Raw genomic sequence first — 19,429 nt, forward strand, 5'->3', positions numbered from 1 at the left:
CTAAGAGCAGCCAACTCAAGAAGGGCAGCATTTTCAAATCCTACCCCAGAAGAATAGTTTGGTGTCCTAGCTGGTTTGGAGGGCAGGAGACAGATGAGTCAGCAGAGTAGGATGTATAGTTCTTCCCCAAGGTCACAAAGCTGGTTAATGACCTAAGATCTGGGTCTTTGCACCACACCACACTGCCTCACAAGAGGAGGCGTACACATGTGCGTTAAAGAGTCAAATTACTACACCAGGTGTGGCGCAATTAAATGACGAAAGGCACACCATGAACACGTGCTTCCTGACCCAGTGGTTCCTATCCAGGGACTCAGAGTTGGGTCAGGTGGATTTCAAAACAATTGCTGAAAATTTGTTCTGTCTTTGTCCCCATGACTTCCTACAAATTGACTGTTTTCTGCCAACCTTGACTCCAACCCAAATCATCCCTCTGGGGAGTCTAACAGAAACCCCTCTGGGGATTCTGCTACATTCTCCAAATTCGTATTTCTCTTGATGTTCCCTTCCCCCCATCCTCCAATAAATGTTTGGGATGTACCTTTTCATGTGTAGTGGACAGCTTAGTATTTATCATTATTATTTAGCATTTACAAACGACGGAACATTACTCTGCACCGGCACTGTTTTAGCTCCTGGAAGTGGAGTCCTGGAGTGGAGCTGTGAGCAAGAGAGGCAGAACTGCTCTTCAGAGGGTGTTCAAATTTTCTCGAGGGGAGACAGACAAAAACCAAGAAAGTTAACCAGTGTAATCATTTCAGAAGGTAATATATGTTATAGAGACAGCAAAAAAAGCTATGGTGATTGTGATGGGGCATTAGCTTTAATTAGGTTTATGGACAGGGAGGTACTCTTTGAGGCAAAGTCTTTGGGTTAAGACCAGAAGGGCAAGAAGGTACCAACCCTATGAAGGCTGAGGTAGAGTATTCTGTACAGAAGGAGTATTGATGGTGGAAAATCTCCCAAGTCCGGAATAAGCTTGGAATGTTCAAGAAATGGTAAGAAGACCTATGTGGCTGTTAGTGAGTGAGGGCGAGACAGGGAGAAGAGGATCTTAGAAACAGAAAGGGATCCGCTCCTGTGGGGTCAGGTAGGCTGCAGTAGGTTTTCATTTTGTATTCATTTCAGTAGGAAGTTACTAGAAGGCTAAAGAGACCACAGTGAATGTGCTTGTTTAAAACGAATAGTAATTATAGTAACAACAGCAACAGTGAAAAAAATAATGAAAAATAATGAAAAAATAATATTCCTCACGCTCTCTTCCATATGAGATGAGGAGATAGTAGAGTGCCAGGGAGGGAGGATACTAGCAAAGGAGAAGAGACCCAGGTAGGGCCCTGGGCATGGGCAAGGTCTGGCCAGAGGGCCAGCAAGGGGCTAGTTGTGGAAAATCTCTAAAAGAGAGAGTCTGGAGGAGAGAGTTTCCAGAGTCAGGCTCTGGAGAAAGGATGATGGAGATTGATGGATTCAGTTTTGGACATCTGAAGTGTGAGACAGCCATGGAGTGAGTAACCAGGCGGATTTTTCAGCAAACCTTTGGCAGGACAGTCTGAAACTGTTACAAAGAATTTGAGACAGAGCTGTAGATTTGGAAACCCTAAACATACGTGGTGATCAGGATATACTTTTCGTAGGTTGTGGATTAAATGTGGTTTTAAAAGACATTAAACAGTGTACTTATTGAAAAAACACAATTTCCGTGGAGCAGTATTTTAGACGATATTTATCATTTGGAGGCTACAACAGCTTACGAAGTGGTTATTACAGTTTGGGAACCCTTCTTTCTTACCAAACAGACATGAGGCTACAAGGCTGGCAAGGGACAACTGTCATCCTGTGGGTGTGAACGCAAATTGCAAATTGTGTTTTTTGAGGCCAGAAAGTTTTTTTTTTTTGTGTGTTTGCTTTTGTTTTGTTTTTTTCAATGAGTATTTTGACTCTACCATCTGTAAGCTTTGAGAGAAAAAGAATTACGATGTGGGAGGAAGGAAAATGGCAATGCGGGAAAAGGCAACGGCCGTGAAGGGCAGGGGTCAACCAGCGAAATGAGACAAGCCGTGGGCATGAGCTTTTCGATGGCAGCAGTCACTGGACTTTTTAAAAAGTAGAGAAGAGAATGTGCTCAGAGTGCCATGGATTGTGTGTAGTCCTTGTCTTCATATCTGATCCAGGGAAGATCTCTGCTCTGATAGACAGCAATAGGAGGAAGACTGCTTTGAGATTTTGGATCAATTTTCTTTAAATAATGTAATCTTAAACCACTGCCCTTGTATGAACACTTCTGGATGATGTCTAGAATGATAAATGTGTCCCTGAATATTTAAAGTGAGTCTTTCTAAATAAATGGGCTTGAAAACTATTTTTCAGTATATTCTGTCTATTCATATTCTCTCTGTGACATGATCATCCACGGTTTTCTTCCCTTTGTTCTGGCTAACCTAAAGTTGACAATGTATAGGAAGCAGTTATGGAAATGGATAGAATTACACAAGACAACTCTATAGAGCAGTGGTTCTTTGGTATAGTTGTGTACCAGAATCACTGGCGACATTTATTTTTATTTTATTTTACCTTATTTTTTTCAAAATTTATTTATTTTGGGACAGAAGGAAGAGAGAGGGAGAGAGAGAGAACACTGGTGGGATGGACAGAAGGAGACGGAGAGAGACTCCCAAGCAGACTTCCCACTAAGCGCAGAGCTCACATGGGGCTCCATCTCACCACCCTGAGATCTCAGTGCTGAAACCAGAGTCAGACACTTAACCGACTGGGCCACCCGGGCATCCCTATTTTATTTTAATATTGATGTATGAATTACTCCAGATCAAATGAATAAGATCCTCTGGGAATGAGGACTAGGCATTAATAATTACAAATAAGTCTCTGAGTGATTCCAACCTGCCATCAGGGTTGTAAACTATATAATACAAAGGGAAGAGAATTGAGGACATGATCCTTAGAAATATTTAAGAAGAGGGAACCAGAAAGGGCCTAAAATAGGATGGTCAGAGAAATAGACAAAAAAACAGAGAGTGTGGGTTTCTGAAAACCGGGAGACAGATGGAGAATAGTCAACAGTGTTAGATACTGAAATCAGGAAAAGCAAAGGCTAAATATTCCTTTAGATGTCGTTGGTGCCATTTGCATGAGTCACTCCAATGGAACACAGGGTTCTGAAGTGGTTTTGCTGTGATACACAGTGAATATGGAAGTAAGAGATTAGGGAGAGTGCGTATAGACCACTCTTTCATGCAGCATGGCCGTAAGTGGATACAAATATGCGGCCATAGATAAATGAGACATAGAATCAAGGGAGAGTTTCATTCTCGCTCTTTCTAAAAAAAATACAGGCACCTTAGGCCATGTTCATAAGCTTAGGGAGAAGAGTGGTAGAGTGAGGTGTTGAAGATATAGGAAGGAGAGGGAGAAAAAACGAGGTTCTTGAGGAAGCAGAGGATGATAATATATAAAATGATATGATATATACATATATATATCATGACTAACTCTGGTTGAAAAGGAAATCATTCATTCATTGGGATTGAAGAAAAGCAATAACATCGGAATAAATAGATTTATTCAGAGAAGAGAGGACGGATGCTATGGGAGATGAGACTGAATAGCTTTTATTTTCTCTTTGAATTAGAAGGTGAACGAACCTCTTTTGTAAGTGAGAGGAGTACTGGTGGAGCTAGTGGCCAAAGGAGAGTGGAGACATTTAGGAAGGGTTGTAGTGTGGGGTGGGAGAAGTAGGTGACTGGAGAGAAATGGGAAGATGGCAGTGCGTCATTGTGACAGGAGACCCTAGTGCTGATGCTCAGGGGACTTCAGCAGTCTGGACATAGCAGTGGAAGTGGATGATGGTCGGGTGAATTAAACCTGGGTATTTTACTGGGTGGATGACTTTGAACAAGAAGGAAGCTGATAATGTTGACAACAGTATGGTCTAAGAGGTGAACCACATGATCCAGAATGTCTAGAAAAGGAAACAAAAAGAAGGGAATGATAGATTGAGAGAAAATGCAGGGAAGGATGAGGCAAAAAGGATGAAGCAGGAGAACATTTGTGGTAGGAAGAAGAGGAAGAGAACTGGGGATACAGAGAGAATTATTGTCAAGGATGGAGACTTTGGAGATAGTATTACAGAGTAGTGATGGGGAGGGAGGGAATACAAAGAAGTATAGGAAAGGATTTTAGTTATACTGAGTTTACAAATCAAAATGGAGGCTAGACACAGATAAAAATAAAAATGATGATAAAGGTGATGTTTGTAGGTACCGGAAGACTAATGTAAGCAATGCCTGCTGTGGAGGTTCAGATAAGACATCATTATAAAAAAGAGCTCCCAATGACTTCATGGTGAAGAAGAAGAAATACCATCTGTGTCTTGAGGGTGGATATGATCCAGAAAAATAGGAGGAGCAGGGAAAGGATTTTAGGCAAGGTAGAGTAGGTTTTACTATGGAAAGAAATACAACTGTATTTGAATAGACCAATTTGACTAGAGAAGGGCTTATGCAGATAAGTTTGAATAAAAGGAAAAGGACACTGACAGGCTTAAGAAGGCCTTAAATGTATAGCTAACAAGTTTTAATAATTTTATAACATTCATTATCAATACCTTAGGTAAACAGAACTTCTACCAAAATGAATGTAGGAAGTCTTACCTAAAGGTTAGCTCTTCAATTGCTATTGGCACACAAAACCAGAAAATTGCCTTCGATTTTAAATGGCTCTAAATTTAAGTTTGTTGACAGATATTTAACTTCAGTAAAATAAATTCTAAAATTCTTTCAGTGCGTAATACTCAGTTCTGGATGATGGGGATGAACGTGTTTCTACACGAGCCTTCTTCTTCACCTGATTAGTTATATCAGGATTCATCTTTTCTGGAAATCATTTGGAACTCTGACACTCTTTGGGGATTGGTGTTTCTGGAAGGCAACTACCCCCTGTCTCCTTCCCTCTGCCCTCCCACTGCCCCATTTGCCGCCTTCCAGCTAAATCATTTGGTATCTCCCAGTGGAGTCTCATCCCCACACAGTGAAGTTCACCACTGAAGTTATTCAGAACAGAGGGGATCCTTTAGCAACTCTGGCCCCAGAAGGTTGTGCATTTAAAATATCAGACTCTGGTCACAAGGTTGTCACATTCCTTGTGTGACCCAAGGTAGAGATTGCAACAGGGGGGCCTTCAAGATGCTCCCATCCTAAGATGACTCAGACCATATCACAGAGAAAATTGGTGATGCAGGAGAAGGCCCTCAACGTCCTGTCTCTTCCCCCACATACATTAACCTTGGCGCCCTCTCAATGCTTTTCCTTCACCACTCAGAAGAAGTGATGTTCTTCTCTCTGTTTAACTCCAAATCCGCTCCCTACACCCTCTTCTCCCTTTCTGTACAGCCTTTTCTGAATCCTCACCCATTTATTATTTCCTCTGGCTTATGCTTTCTAGTCTTTATTTTAGTGTCTCTTTCCTCTAGGGAGATAAACATCTTCTATCACAAAATAGTAAAATAAAAACACCTTGGTGTAGCCTCATTCCTCTTCTGGTGGCATCCATTCTGTCTCTTCTCTCTCGTGATCTAGTTTCATAGTCCACATTCTCTGTCACTGCCCTTAATTCACTATTCTAAACTAATCTGGCTGCTGCCCATAAGTAGCAATGAAATTCTCTTCTGAAGTCCCTAATGAACTCCTTGTTGCTATTTTTAAGAAACACTGTTTAATCCTTGCTTCTCCCCCAAACTATCCCAATTTATTCTCGTTTGTGGGTGGTTTTCCTTTATTCCTCCCTTGAATGTTGGTTTTCATCAGAGTTCTGTTCTCAGGCTACCTCCATGCTCACTGGACAACTTTCCAGGTTGACCTTATCCTTTTTCATGTCTTCAATTGCCACCTATATGCAGAAGTTTCCTGAAACCACATCTTCAGCCCTCAGCTGTCTTCTCAGTCCAGATTGACCTCCCCCTACCCAATGGGAACCTCTACTGGAGGTTCCACAGGCGCCTCAAACTTAATATGAAAAAAACTGAACTCAGCATCTTCCCCTTCTTCCTACTTTCTCCCACATCTTCACTTCTTTCTGTTATATTTAACAGAGGGGCCGCCATCCATGTTGTTTCTCCAACTGGAAAATTGCTAGTCATCCCTGATTCTTCCCTTCTTTGCATCTCCCACCTTAAATTTGTCATTTCAAATCTCAAACTCATCCCCTCCTTATTCCTACTGGCAGCTCTCCCCACTTTGTGGACCCTTATCATGGCTTGCTATGATACAGACAGTCTTCTAACCCTTTCCTTAGCTTCAGATTTCCTCACCTGAATTCATTCTCACATTAACACTGGAGGGGAGCTGCTTCTCTTTCTCCTTCTCCTTCTCCTCCTCCTCCTCCTCCTCCTCCTCCTCCTCCTCCTCTTCCTTCTCCTCTTCCTCCTCCTCCTCCTCCTCCTTCTTCTTCTTCTTTTTCTTTTCCCTAGAGAGACAGTGGGGAATGGCGAGGGAGAGAGAGAGAGAGAATCACAAGCAGGCTCCACACTCAGTGTGGAGCTTGAAGCAGGGCTTGATCTCACAACTCCAAGATCATGAAATGAGCAAAAATAAAGAATTGGCTGCTCAACAGACTGAGCCACCCAGGTGCCCCTGGAGAGATGGTTCTGAAATGCAGTCTTACTGTGTCAGTTTAGTGTTCAAGCAACACGCAGAAAAGTCTATCTAAAACAGGTATTTCTTACCACACTCTTCTCCTCTCTTCACATTCTTCTCTCTTTTTATCCTTCTGATACTTGCATTCTATGAAGCCATCCTGAGGACTGCTCCCAGATTTTTCATGCCTGTTTTTGCACTTGCACCAACATTTCCCTTTGCCATGCACACCTGGTCCTTCTTTCGTACTCTTTATGTCTCTTTCAATGCCCCTGCTGTCCTGAGAGAGGGAACTGGCTGCCCTCCCTGTGCTCTAGCACTCTGCACCTGCAATGATTATAGCTTCTGGCACACACATAGCATTTCTTACAAGTCTAGCTCCCTCAGTGGTATGATAACTCTAGGAGGTAGGACCTGAGTCTGATTTACCTCTCTAATCCCAGAATTAGGATGAAGGCAGTGCTGGGCACAGAGGACATGCTCTATGAACATGGGAAAGATGTACATTTCTATTGTGGGTCCTGATAGGTGATTCATTTGAGCTGGAGAGGCCCTGAGGTATTTCTGAACCCTCCTCTGATTTGGAGGGCTATGACAACTCCATGGTTTCAAGAGACCTACTCAAAAAACTACTGTAGTAACAGTCATGGTTTACATGGGAAGATACTAAAAATCTCCTTAGTACCAAGTGTTCTGTCTAGATATAGAAGAGGTTAAATAAATATTTGGTAAATTAATGATTGAACAATTTAGTGACTCAAATATTAATTCTTTCTATTCCAAAATAGCCTTGGCAAGGAGAGTACCTTATTAAAGAATGAAACATCACCTTTATTCTCGAGGGCAAAGGAGGAATCTATTTTTTTCAGGTTTTTTTCTTATAGCTGTCAGAATTATTTGATGTTTGGACATTATTCCCATTGTACCTGAAATTCCTCTCAGGACACTTTACATACTGATCCTAAGTGTATTGTGTGTGTGTGTGTGCACGCACGCCTGATGCTTATTTATTTTCTTATGTTTGTGGAAAGGAAATACTGTATTTACATCTCACTTGAGCTTTCTCAGCACTCCTTTCCTTTAGTCCCAGGAATATGCATCATGCTGAGGTTAACTCTTTCTTGACAAACCCAGAGCACATATTCACACAGAAAGGAAGTCAGGATGACAACACTATTTAAGACAAACATGTCTTCACTGAGATATTATTTCCTCAGAATTCAGACTTCTTTTGTGGCTAATTTTATCACATCTAAATGGACAGACTTGCAAAAATTAAACTATTGGCTAAACAAATCTCAGAAAAATGCTCTAAGAAAAATTAAAACTAAAGCAGTTTATTGATTCATAAAATTAAGAACTTAATCAAGTATAATGTAGTGATCTATTAAAAAATTCATCACAAAGGGGAGCAGATGTGTTAGATTTAATTGATATTGATTACCATCACCACATTTAAAACAATTCTGGAGATTTATTGAAAAAAAAATCAATGACTGAAGATATGTGGAGGATGCCTTCATTCTTATTGTGACTTAGATGTTTTATGAAAATTGAAAAGTTATGACTAGTTCTCTGAAACTGGCAGAATAAAGAGGGTGCATCTTGTATATATTATGAAAACCATAATTCTTGTCAAATGAAATGCATCTCTTCTGCATAAAGCACTCAAGTATGTTAGTGAATGTGGTGTTTCTTTTTCCTCCCATATATTAGTGTCAAGCAATATAGGCAATATTTTGTGGATGTGTATTCCCAAATCAAAATCTTTCTTGGCACGTAGATCTATAAGATTTTTGATTAATATTTAAGAAAACTGCCTTATCCAAGACTGAAAAGAAGGAGGAAACAAAAACAAGGAGAATTCTAAAAATACAAATTCATGAACCTAAGTCAAGACCATAGGAATGGGCCCAGGTCTATATTTTTTTGAGTTTTTCAGGTAATGCTGAAGCATAGCCAGGTTTGGAAAGCACTAGCCAGAACATAGTTTTCTCTGCCTGGAATTAATTTTCCCATCTGTCAGAATGCCCTACTGTACTACGTATGGGTGTGAAACTGTGTTCCTAGTTGTGGCAAGGGAAAGAGAGCAGGTGTTTCTCTCTTCTTTCACTTAGGTGATAATAAGTACATCTATGTATATTACCTGGCTGCAACACCTACCTTGTCCCTTGGGAATCATCAGTTGATGGAACTAGTGGGAAATATGGAGATTATATTAGTATAATTTATCATTTTACAGTTGAGGACACATTTATATAGATATTAAGTTACTTGGCAAGATCCCATAGATAGTTCCAGAAAGATCTGGGAATAGAACTCAAGTCTCCTGAGACCACACGCAGTGGTTTTCTCATGAAGAAGAAGAAGAAGAAGAAGAAGAAGAAGAAGAAGAAGAAGAAGAAGAAGAAGAAGAAGAAGAAGAAGAAGAAGAAGAAGAAGAACGGGAAGAAGTGGAAGAAGAACGGGAAGAAGTGGAAGAAGAGGAAGAACGGGAAGAAGAGGAAGAAGAGGAAGAGGAGGAGGAGGAGGGAGGAAAAGCTCTTTACAAGCAGACCCAATCTAATTTTCCATTCTCATTTCCTATCTCTTTACTCTAGACACACTGCTCATTTTTTCTCAGAATTCTGGGCATTTCATAATACTGTAGACATCAGTTGTAATACCAATCCTGTGCCCCTTCTTCCTTATTTTGGTAAAAGTTCTTGACTTGTCATTGTGAAACCACTTACCCGTCACTCTCATCTGGTTTGAGTGGGTTCACCCTAGCTCCTGGCCTTAGGAACCGGATATGACTTAAAATAGGGCCATTGAAGGCTGAATGATTGGTTTGAGAAGGGCAGCGATTCATCCAGCCCAGTGAGAGTCAGTCAGGAAACTCTGTTGGAACCACTGAAAAAGAGCTGCTTTCTTCACTGTGGTCCTCATGAGCAGGAAGGAAACTATTGCTGCTGGTGGCCAGGTTTGGCAGCAGTTAGGGAGTCCCTGCCTGAGAATAAAGCCAACACAGAAGAAAAAGTCATGCAGAGGAAAGAGACTGATTCTTCAGGTTACAGCTAGAGTGTCTGGATCCTGTTACGCCATTTCCAATTCCTGGATTTTTCACTTGTGCGGTCAACAATCATCCTTTTCCAAAAATTTATTTATTTATTTGAGAGAGAGAGCATGTACGAGTGGGGGAGAGGGGGGTGTAGAGGGAGAGGGACAGAGAGAGAGAGAAGCATACTCCCCACTGAGCATGATGCCAGTGGTGGTACTTGATCCCACAATCCTGAGATCATGACCTGAACTGAAATCAAGAGTCACACTGTTTAAGTGGCTGAGGCACTCAGGCATCCCAATAAATCAACTTTGGACTTAACTGGGTTTTTGTTACTGCAGATGAGAAGGAACCTCCTGAGATACTCGATTCTGTCACTTGGCAGTTATCCTATCATTTCATTGCAATACCTATTTTCTATTTTTCTTCCTTAAAGGTATTTATGAGAGAAGGCATGAAGTTTCACTGTTTAACTGTTAAAAAAATAAGTAACAAAAGGCATGAAAGAGTTATCTGCAGCTGTTTGATTCTTTGCACAAACCAGTTGCCTGGTCAGCAGTCTTGATTTGATATCCATTAAGGTCAGCATGTGGGAAATTGTTTTCATTACTTTCAAAACACTGGCCTAGGCCTAAAATGTAACTGAATAAAATTCATGCTTTTGTGTGTTTTTTTTTTTAAAGATTTATTTATTTATTTATTTGACAGAGAGAGAGAGAGGGAGATCACAAGTAGGCAAGAGGCGGAGAGAGAGGGGGAAACAGGCTCCCTGCTGAGCAGAGAGCCCTATGCAGGGCTCCATCCCAGGACCTTGAGATCAGGACCTGAGCCAAAGGCAGAGGCTTTAACCCACTGAGCCACCCAGGTGCCTCTTTTGTGGGGTTTATCACATGAAAAACTAAACATGTAAATTATTCTGTGGCTTAGTAGATAAAAAGTGCTAGGTTAAAAATGCTACCACCAACAAAGAAATCAGAGTAGGGTTTTTCGTTTTTTTAAGGGTTTCTGGACTTCATTGAAAATGCGGGAAATTCCCCCCAATAAAACACCAAGCAATTCTTGGACACCCTGCTGTGTCAACTCAATTCTGATACTATCTACCTGGAGACAGCATCACCTTCCACAGGTTAAAGGTTCAGACCCGCCTCTCCTCCCACCTCCCCATTTCAGAAGCCAGTCACAAGCCCCAGGCTGTTCGCTGCACTTCTAATCAACCTGCTATAGATTGGAGGTTCCAACGACCTTCTCCTTAGATTCCTTTAATTTGCTAAAGCAGCTCACAGAACTAGGGGAAAACACCCATGTTTACCAGTTTATATTAAAGATATGAATCAACAGCCAGATGAAGAGATACTGAGGGCAAGTATGTGGAAAGGGAGCAGAGCTGTCGTGATCTCTCCAGGTACAACACTCTCTCTGTATCAGTAAGTGTTCACCAACCTGGAAGCTCACCAAACCCTGTCCTTTTGGACTTTTATGGAAGCTTCATTATATTGGTACAATTGATTAACTCGCTGACCATTGGCTAATTCAACACCCAGCCCCTCTCTGATCCTTAGATTGGGGGTGAGGGGAGCAGAACTGAACTTCCAACCTTTTAATCACATGGTAGGTTCTGGCAGCCAGCCCCTACCCTTGGGTGGAGTCCAAAAGTCGCCTCATTAACATAACAAAAGACACATTAATCAGTCTTATCACAGGAAATCACAGGAAATTCCAAGGGTTTTAGGAGCCCTGAGTGAAGAACTAGGGACAAAGACCAATACATAAAAGATGTACATTACAGTCAGCTGCATGACCAAAACGTATAGTTCTTCTCAATCACAATATGGTACCATATATTTCTTCTCAATCACAATATGGTACCGGTACTAGAAATGTTAGGGGTAGGATGTAAAGTTAAAATTTAAGTTTAAAATAAGATTTCATTAGAAAAGTAACAACTAAGCAAAGACTTAGTGGTGAAGGGGACCACTTGGGGAAAGACTGTTTTAGGCTTTTAGAATCACCAGTGCCAAGGGCAAAAGGGAGCTAGAGGTATTCCAGGAACAGGAGGCCAGGGTTGCTGCCACAGAGCTCAGTCAGAAAGGCCACAGATGTTAGATCACATTCCATTTGCAGCCATCTGTGAGCACTTTGTCTTTTCCTCAGTGAAACAGAGAGCAAATAAAGTTTGTTCTATTTTATTCTGCTCTAGCAAATGAGTGACATTATCTCATTCGCATTTTTTGAAGAGCACCCCCGGGTGCAGTGTTGAGAGTCATCCAGGGGATAAGGGTAGAAGCAGGGAGAGGAGTTCATAGGCTGAGGCAGAGAGTGTCCACAGATGCTCAGCTCCACGCTCAGGTTTCTAAACTCTCCTCTGTGTACCATGAGTCTGGAAGCTTCAAACCACTATTCCTAGACTCTCTTGCCAGCTGGTTTCCATATAGAATCTGCCAGTGGAAAGGACGGTAGGAAGATGAATGTAGGAGAAAGAGAGAAGTCATTGTTTTCTGCTTCTGATGGCATCTCCAGTCTCGTGATGGTAAGAGAGGTGGGTGACTGAGCACCAAGAAGACAGAAAAGCCATGAACTGATACTAATAGGGAGATCAATGCAAATGGGACATGTTTGGGGTGGAAGTTGGGGGGCGGTGAATAGGAAGGGGAGCAGGAGCTCTATGTTGGATATGGGAAGTTTGGGAAGTCTAATAGCTATGTGAATGGGGATATCAAGAAGTGACTGGATCATCTGGAATTGGCTGTAGGTATCAATCTGGAAGTTAGTGATGGCGTTTAAAGCCATGAGATTGAATGTGCTCCTTGAAGAATAGAAAACAAAAAACAACAAAAAAGAGCAGCCCTCAGATCCAGGTTCTTTGACATTAAAACTCAGGGAGGAGAAGAGAAATTAACAAACAAGGCTAAAAAAGGACTGAAAAAGATTGAGAGAGAGTGGAGATCTCAGAGGAGACAATGACCAACATTGTGAAGTGGCCTGATGAGTCAAAAAGACAAGGACACTGAATGGACAGCCAGCTACAGCAACGTGGAGGTCACTGGGGACCCTGACAAAAGTAGGTTTTACAGGGTGTGGGAGTGGAAACCTTAGCACTAGTTTATTCATTCACTGATTTGCTCAAAACTATTCATTGAATTCCTGCTTTGTGCCAATCCCTGAGGACTTGAGGTCAGTAAGAAAGACGCTGCCCTTTTCCTATTGAAGTTTATTCTGTAATGATGGGCTATGACTTGATCCAGAGACAAACTTCAAACAGACTCTTATTATTTGTGTGTGTGTGTGTGCATACATGCTTGAAGGACTGAAGGAAGCCAGAAAGATGCAGGCTAAGGAAGTTTACTGACAAAGCCAAAGGACTCACACTGGAACAGGCACTGCCTCTGAGCTGGGACTTGCTAAATGCTGTTTATTTTGTGAGTTGAAGCACCTGGCGTCTTTAAAAAGGGATTATCTACTCTTTCTGTTTTTATTTGGGCAAGTATTTGACCAGGTGCCATAATTTGATTTTAATCTGATTTTATCTCTGTAGTACTTAGATAAATTGCTGGTTTGATCCAGCACCTAGAATATAAATTGGTGGAAAAATAACACATTGCATTCTTAGAGTGAGGATTCTAACTCTTGAATATAAGGGGTTATTCATAACTCTTCAGATACGAGGACTTGCAAAACAGTATTTTGATCATCTAAATGTTGTTTGATAGAACATGTAATGCAACATCTGAAATTCCAATATTTTCTTGAATAAGTTTTGGCAGGAAGTCCTATGCAAATTAAAATAATGGAAACTGAAACAAGATTTACATGCTAGATGCTCTAATGTGTGTTTCATTATGAATCCTAAATATTAGTCTCCTGTAATTCTCAGTAGCAAAGTAATCATTAGTAAGACAATAAATATGTTAGTATAGCTTGGAAGTTATTTCTTTATGAACAAGAGACCTCTTGAAAGCTACAAACTTTACTCTTGCAAATATAAAGTGGACCAATATCTTGAGTTTTCTATTTGAATTCTATAAAGACACTGTTAATAACCTATACACAAGTGTTCTCAGGCCATGACAAAGTCCCGCCATGATAAAGCATGTGCATTTTGTTAATTCAGGCAATGAGATTGTCCTGCAAAGAATTTTCTTTCACAAGTATTGATATGATCCATTTTGAACTAATCCTAGGGATATTAACAAGTAGCTGGATATAATTTACTCTCACATTCAGAAATCTGAAATGTAAATAAACTATTTGTACCCCCAACATGGGGTTATAAATGAGAAATTATAGTACTATGCTACTGGAAAAAAAAAAAGGAAAAGAAAAAAGAGAAAAAGAAAAGGAAAAATGGAAAAGAAAAAGCTGTTAAATATTTTATTTTTGATTAAATATTTTAATCAAAAATCAAATCAAATAAAAAATCAAATATTTTTTGATTTTTGATAGGAGGCCTGATGAACTTCATAGCCTGATTTTGACTCACAGGATTTGAAATAATTAACCACGGCCCCCTATGGCCAAGGTGTTTACCCTGTTTTCTTAGATTTCAATAATGAAGCCCATGGAATTAGTGGCTAGAATAAAAATTTCTTAGTGTTTTGTTTTTAGTTCTGTTGACTTTTCCTTAGGGATTTGTTTTTTTTTTTTGTTTTTTGTTTTTTTTTTTGTTTTTTTTTTATGTCCTTAATGATGTGGGAAGCAAAGGCAAAAGAAAAATCAGATTTTCTTACTCCTTATAGCCCATTGACGAGTCCTTGAAACAGGCAGAGTGACATTCCTTTAGGAACTCAGCTGCCTCAATGTTAATACTTTACTAAGAGCAAAAGGCAATCTTGTCCCTACCACCCCCCCTCCCCCAGAATCCTGTAAGTCTTCTTTAACATATAAAAATTCCTTTGGAAACTTCCTTTATCTCTAACCCCCAAGATACATGTTGGCAATCATCCCCCAAGCACATGACCCACCGATACACATCTGAAGGGTCTCATGACTAAGGTTTTATTAGACAGTAATAAATGACCTTTTCCTTATAATAGCTAGGCCCCTCGAGGTCCTGGAAATCTTGCTTCTAAGTTCTTCAGAGACCTACACTATCCCTAACCTCCACCCCCAACTTGAAAGTGTCTAATCAGCCACTCCTCTCCACCCCAGTGCAGCTCTTTCTGCACATGGGTCCTGTCTCTGTGCTTTAATCAAACCACTTTTTTGTACCAAAGACATCTCAAGAATTTTTCCTTGGCCATTGGCTACAAACCCTACCACTTCAAACCACATCACTCTATTCTTGAAATGAAGATAAAAAGATGTTTCCAGGAGGATTAGGTATAATTTGAGCTCATTTCTATCCCTAAATGCAATTTCAATCTAGATAGTTTATTAGCTAATGAGACATAATGTTATTCCATTTGTCAAGATTAGATTTGTGGGGAAGAATCACAGAAATACCCTACCCTTTTACCCTTTGCATCAAAGTTATTAATTCACACTTGGCAGGGTGCTCTGCAAGGTTAGAAGCTCTCTGAGAACAGACTGGGAAATGGCTCCATGCTCACTTGGTCACTTAACTGACAAGATGGATGTAAATCAGGACTTGAAGAGGACTTTTCATTATTTAAGTGGTAGAGAGTAATTTTTCACTGGTTATCTTTGACTGCTTAGGAAGCATAACATCGTTTTTGTTTTGGGTTTTTTTTTAGATATTATTTATTTATTTGAGATGGGGAGAGAGAGAGAGAGAGCGAGTACATGTGTGTTGGGGGTGTGTAGAGGAGCAGAGGGAGAAGCAGACTCTCTCCTGAGCAGGGAGCCTGACTCGGGGTTCAATGCCGGGACCCTGAGATCATGACCTGAGCCCAAGGCAGACCTTAAGCCACTAAGCCACCCAGGAGCTCTAGAATATGGTAAGAGCACAGTGTTACGAAGCACTGTCACAGCAATTTCCAAATTTTAGTTCTCAGAATTTTTTTAAAGGTCTTATTTATTTATTTGAGCCAGGTGAGAGGGAGAAGCAGGCTCTTCACTGAGCAGGAAGCCTGATGCTGGGCTCAGTCACAGGACCCTGGGATCAAGATTTGAGTTAAGGCAGACGCTTAACCCACTGAGCCACCCAAGAGCTCCTTATTTCTCAGATTTAAGGGACTCCCATGAAGTGAGTCTTACGAGGAGACTTAGATGCTTACGCTGGCCCCTCACTTCCAACTTTAACCAAAGCAGCTCTGGCCTTTAGCTCTTTTAAATCATAGTATGTTCCGGGGCGCCTGGGTGGCTCAGTGGGTTAAGCCGCTGCCTTCGGCTCAGGTCATGATCTCGGGGTCCTGGGATCGAGTCCCGCATCAGGCTCTCTGCTCAGGTGGGAGCCTGCTTCCCTCTCTCTCTCTGCCTGCCTCTCTATCTACTTGTGATCTCTCTCTGTCAAATAAATAAATAAAATCTTTAAAAAAAAAAATCATAGTATGTTCCATTTGAAAACAGCACTAAAAAATGGATTAGTTGCTACAAAAATTGGTTTGATACCCGTAGAGAGAGGTTTTGTTAAATGAAGAGAACAGCATAATGGGGAGCAGGAATGTGAACCCAGATGTAGCAGAACTTGCTAACCGTTCCCACAAATTCATTCTCCCCTTCTTCTTTTTAGTAATAAAGACCTGAACTCCCTGCCCTCCTCTGATTGTAGCTGGTACAAGGCCACCCAACTAGAAGCCCTATTTCCCAGCTTTTCCAGAGTCGCATGACTAAGTCCACAGCAATAAGGTATGAGCAGATGTGATGTGTGTACAAACTGTGTCAGTTCTTCAGAAAAAAAAGAAGCTGATTGCCCTCTGCTTTCTCTTTTACCCTTTGCAATGACTGAGGATAGCCATTTTAGTCCTAAGACAGAAGCCACGCCTGTTGACGATGTCAGAGAAACCCCACCAGACCTTGACTGCTATTTTTGAACTTGGATATGAATGAAAATAAAATTCCACGTGGTAGAGTCCCCACATTTTGAATTTGTTTGTTTTTTTGTTTTTTGTTTTGTTTTGTTTTCTTGGTTTCTAATAGTAGCTCAGCCTTTACCCACAGTAACGCAATAAAGGCCATACAAAGAGTTGTGAGGTCAGTCCCATTAGAAAGGCTGACTTTAAAGAATTTAATCTTCAGTGTAATTGAGTTTAATGCATGTTTACTATGAAATAACATGGTATAAAAGTTTATCACTCCAATCAGTGCTGTATAGGCCAAAATAGACAGATTCCAGTCATTATTGTCCTTATTACTTGAGACAGCATGAAAGAAAAAGAAGGATTAAAGGCATAGACACATCTAAACAAACATGGGCAGAAATTAAGAAGTGGAGGTAATATTTTAACAGGAATGCCCAGGGGTTAGTGTGAAAGTGTGACATGAAGAGAAATTTGGGCAAAGTGGCAGCTGGGAGAAACGTTTTTATTATTTATTTTGTACTTATGTTCTATTTTTCCCTATAAGAAGCTTCTGAGACTTTACAAAATAATAACAGTTATCTGATGAACAACCTGGGGCTTCACAGTTTCCACATCCTCACGGGGATCTTAGTCTGGTCTCTTATCCAAGGGTTCTCCATGCTAATGATATGCCTGCCCTCATATGTCCTGCCATTACCCCCAGATGAACACATTAAAACTTGAACTCCCTTTCTGGCCATAGAGATTGCTTCCCTGTCTGTTGTCTGCTTGTCAATTTTTGTTTATTTGTTTATTTTTGCCATTTCCAAGTTTTTGTTTTTGTTTTTTAATTTTTCTTCCCCCTTCATTTGGTTAGCCAATGTCAACATGTCTTCCTTTTCTTTCTTTGGACTGGTTTTTAGACTCACCCATTGCCCTCTGTTCTCACACCCACGACTTGGTCTCAGATAGAACATGTCAAAACCTGGATATGGCCCCACAATCTTCTACTTGGTCCAATTGATTCGGTCATAACCGAATTCTGTTTGCTCCCCTAAGTCAAGATCTGAGAAGTTGCTCTAAAAGCTGCTGTTAGCATTTCACTTCCTTCCTCAAAAACCCATTAAGCGTTGGCTGCATTTGCCTATTCCCGATAACCCCTATTTACCTTCTCGCCAGGCCTTACATAACATGACCCCACTGAACTCATTCTGGGGTGGTAGTTAAGAGCACAGGTTTTGGACTCTTCATGAACTACCTTCAAATTTCAGCTTCACTACTTAGAGGCTCTGTGGTATGGCCTCAGTTGATGATATGTAACTAATGCTAATGGCCTCCTGGCAAGGCCTTTTGAGGTGTCTAAAGTTGCAGAGTGTAAAACAGGATACAACACCCAGTGGGCATTTGATTCATTTACTTACTGTTATGGTACAACTATGGTCCCTCCGCCCCTGTCCTCTGGAACATTCCTCGATTTCCTGCACCGCGTCTTCTCACCTCTTACCCTGGCACTTTAGTGTGTCACCTTCAGGTCCCCGTTGAAGTCCTGCTTTCCTTATTCAGTCTTCTCTGAATTTGCATCTTCCTCTAACTGAGCAATATGTTTTTGTTTATTTTCTTCAGCTACAGATGAAGTGCTCCCCCAGGGACACTTAGTGTTCTTCTTTTTTACTATCTTTAGCATCTGGCTAATACTGGTCACATATCACCCACTCAACATCTAGTAATGAAGGTATTAAAACAGATGGATTCAGAAATATTCCGAAATAACAAACTCTTCAAAATTACTATTCTAGGAAAGATCTTGGACCAGAGGTCCTAAAGTTGCCTTGAGGTTGTTATGATCCCACTTTGCCCCTTCTTTATATAATTGCCTGTATGACATGACATGGCATGAGAGTAACTCATAATATGATGGAGCAGCTAGTGGGAAAGCTCTTAGGTGAATGGGACTGAGAGAGGAGGTTGAACCTGAGGGCTGAAGGGGAACGGGGCAAAGGGAGGAAAAACAGATATGGAATTGAGGGAAAGAATGGAAGGTAATATAAGTAAGGTTTAACACATAAGACTAATGCAGCATTATGCTTGGTATTGATGGTGTCATCAAACTTTAATCAGAAGCTTGAAAGATAGGTGTTAATAAATCTTGTATAAGTGAGATATAAGACACTTATGAAAGGGTACATTAAATATAAAAGCTTGCATTATGAATGAACGATTACTGAGCCATCATTGTCCCAGAGGCATAGGGTTCCGAGGAGCCTTAGAAAATCTCTTGATCTAAGTCCAAGGCTGAGGTTCTCTGGGATACCAAAAGCAGGTCTGTGGGAGGGCTGGATGACTTTCAGGTCCCTTCATCCTGAGGGTAGAGGGTTCTAGGTTAGACTGGCTGTGGTTTAGCAGAGTCCCCAGGTTTGGTAAACTCTGGGCTTTAACTTCTCCCGCTGAGTCTCTAAGACTGCCAAAAACTGAGCCCAGTTTTGCTACTATTTTATTTTTTCTAGATCCACGGATGACTTCAGAGCTAAAGTGGCTTTATTTCTCTGGAATCTTGTCTTTTAGACTTTGGTCCAGTAATTCCTCAGTATCTTCTTATCTCTTTGATGTTTCTAAGGAGCAGTTATTATTATTATCATAAATATTTTGTTCAGCAAGTTTCACTTGTTCTCAATCAAAGCACAGGTCTGAATTACTTCAATTGTAATTATTAGAAAGAAGCTTGTCATTGTATTTTATGAATGTAGAAATTGAAGTTTATAGAGAGTTATCCCTCCAGCAGAACCAGAATTTGATTCCAATTTGTTCTCGTCCTAAGCCTGTTTATTTTGTGCTGTCATACAGACTGA

Source organism: Meles meles, chromosome 5 (assembly GCF_922984935.1).
Source record: "Meles meles chromosome 5, mMelMel3.1 paternal haplotype, whole genome shotgun sequence".
Lineage (NCBI taxonomy): Eukaryota > Metazoa > Chordata > Mammalia > Carnivora > Mustelidae > Meles > Meles meles.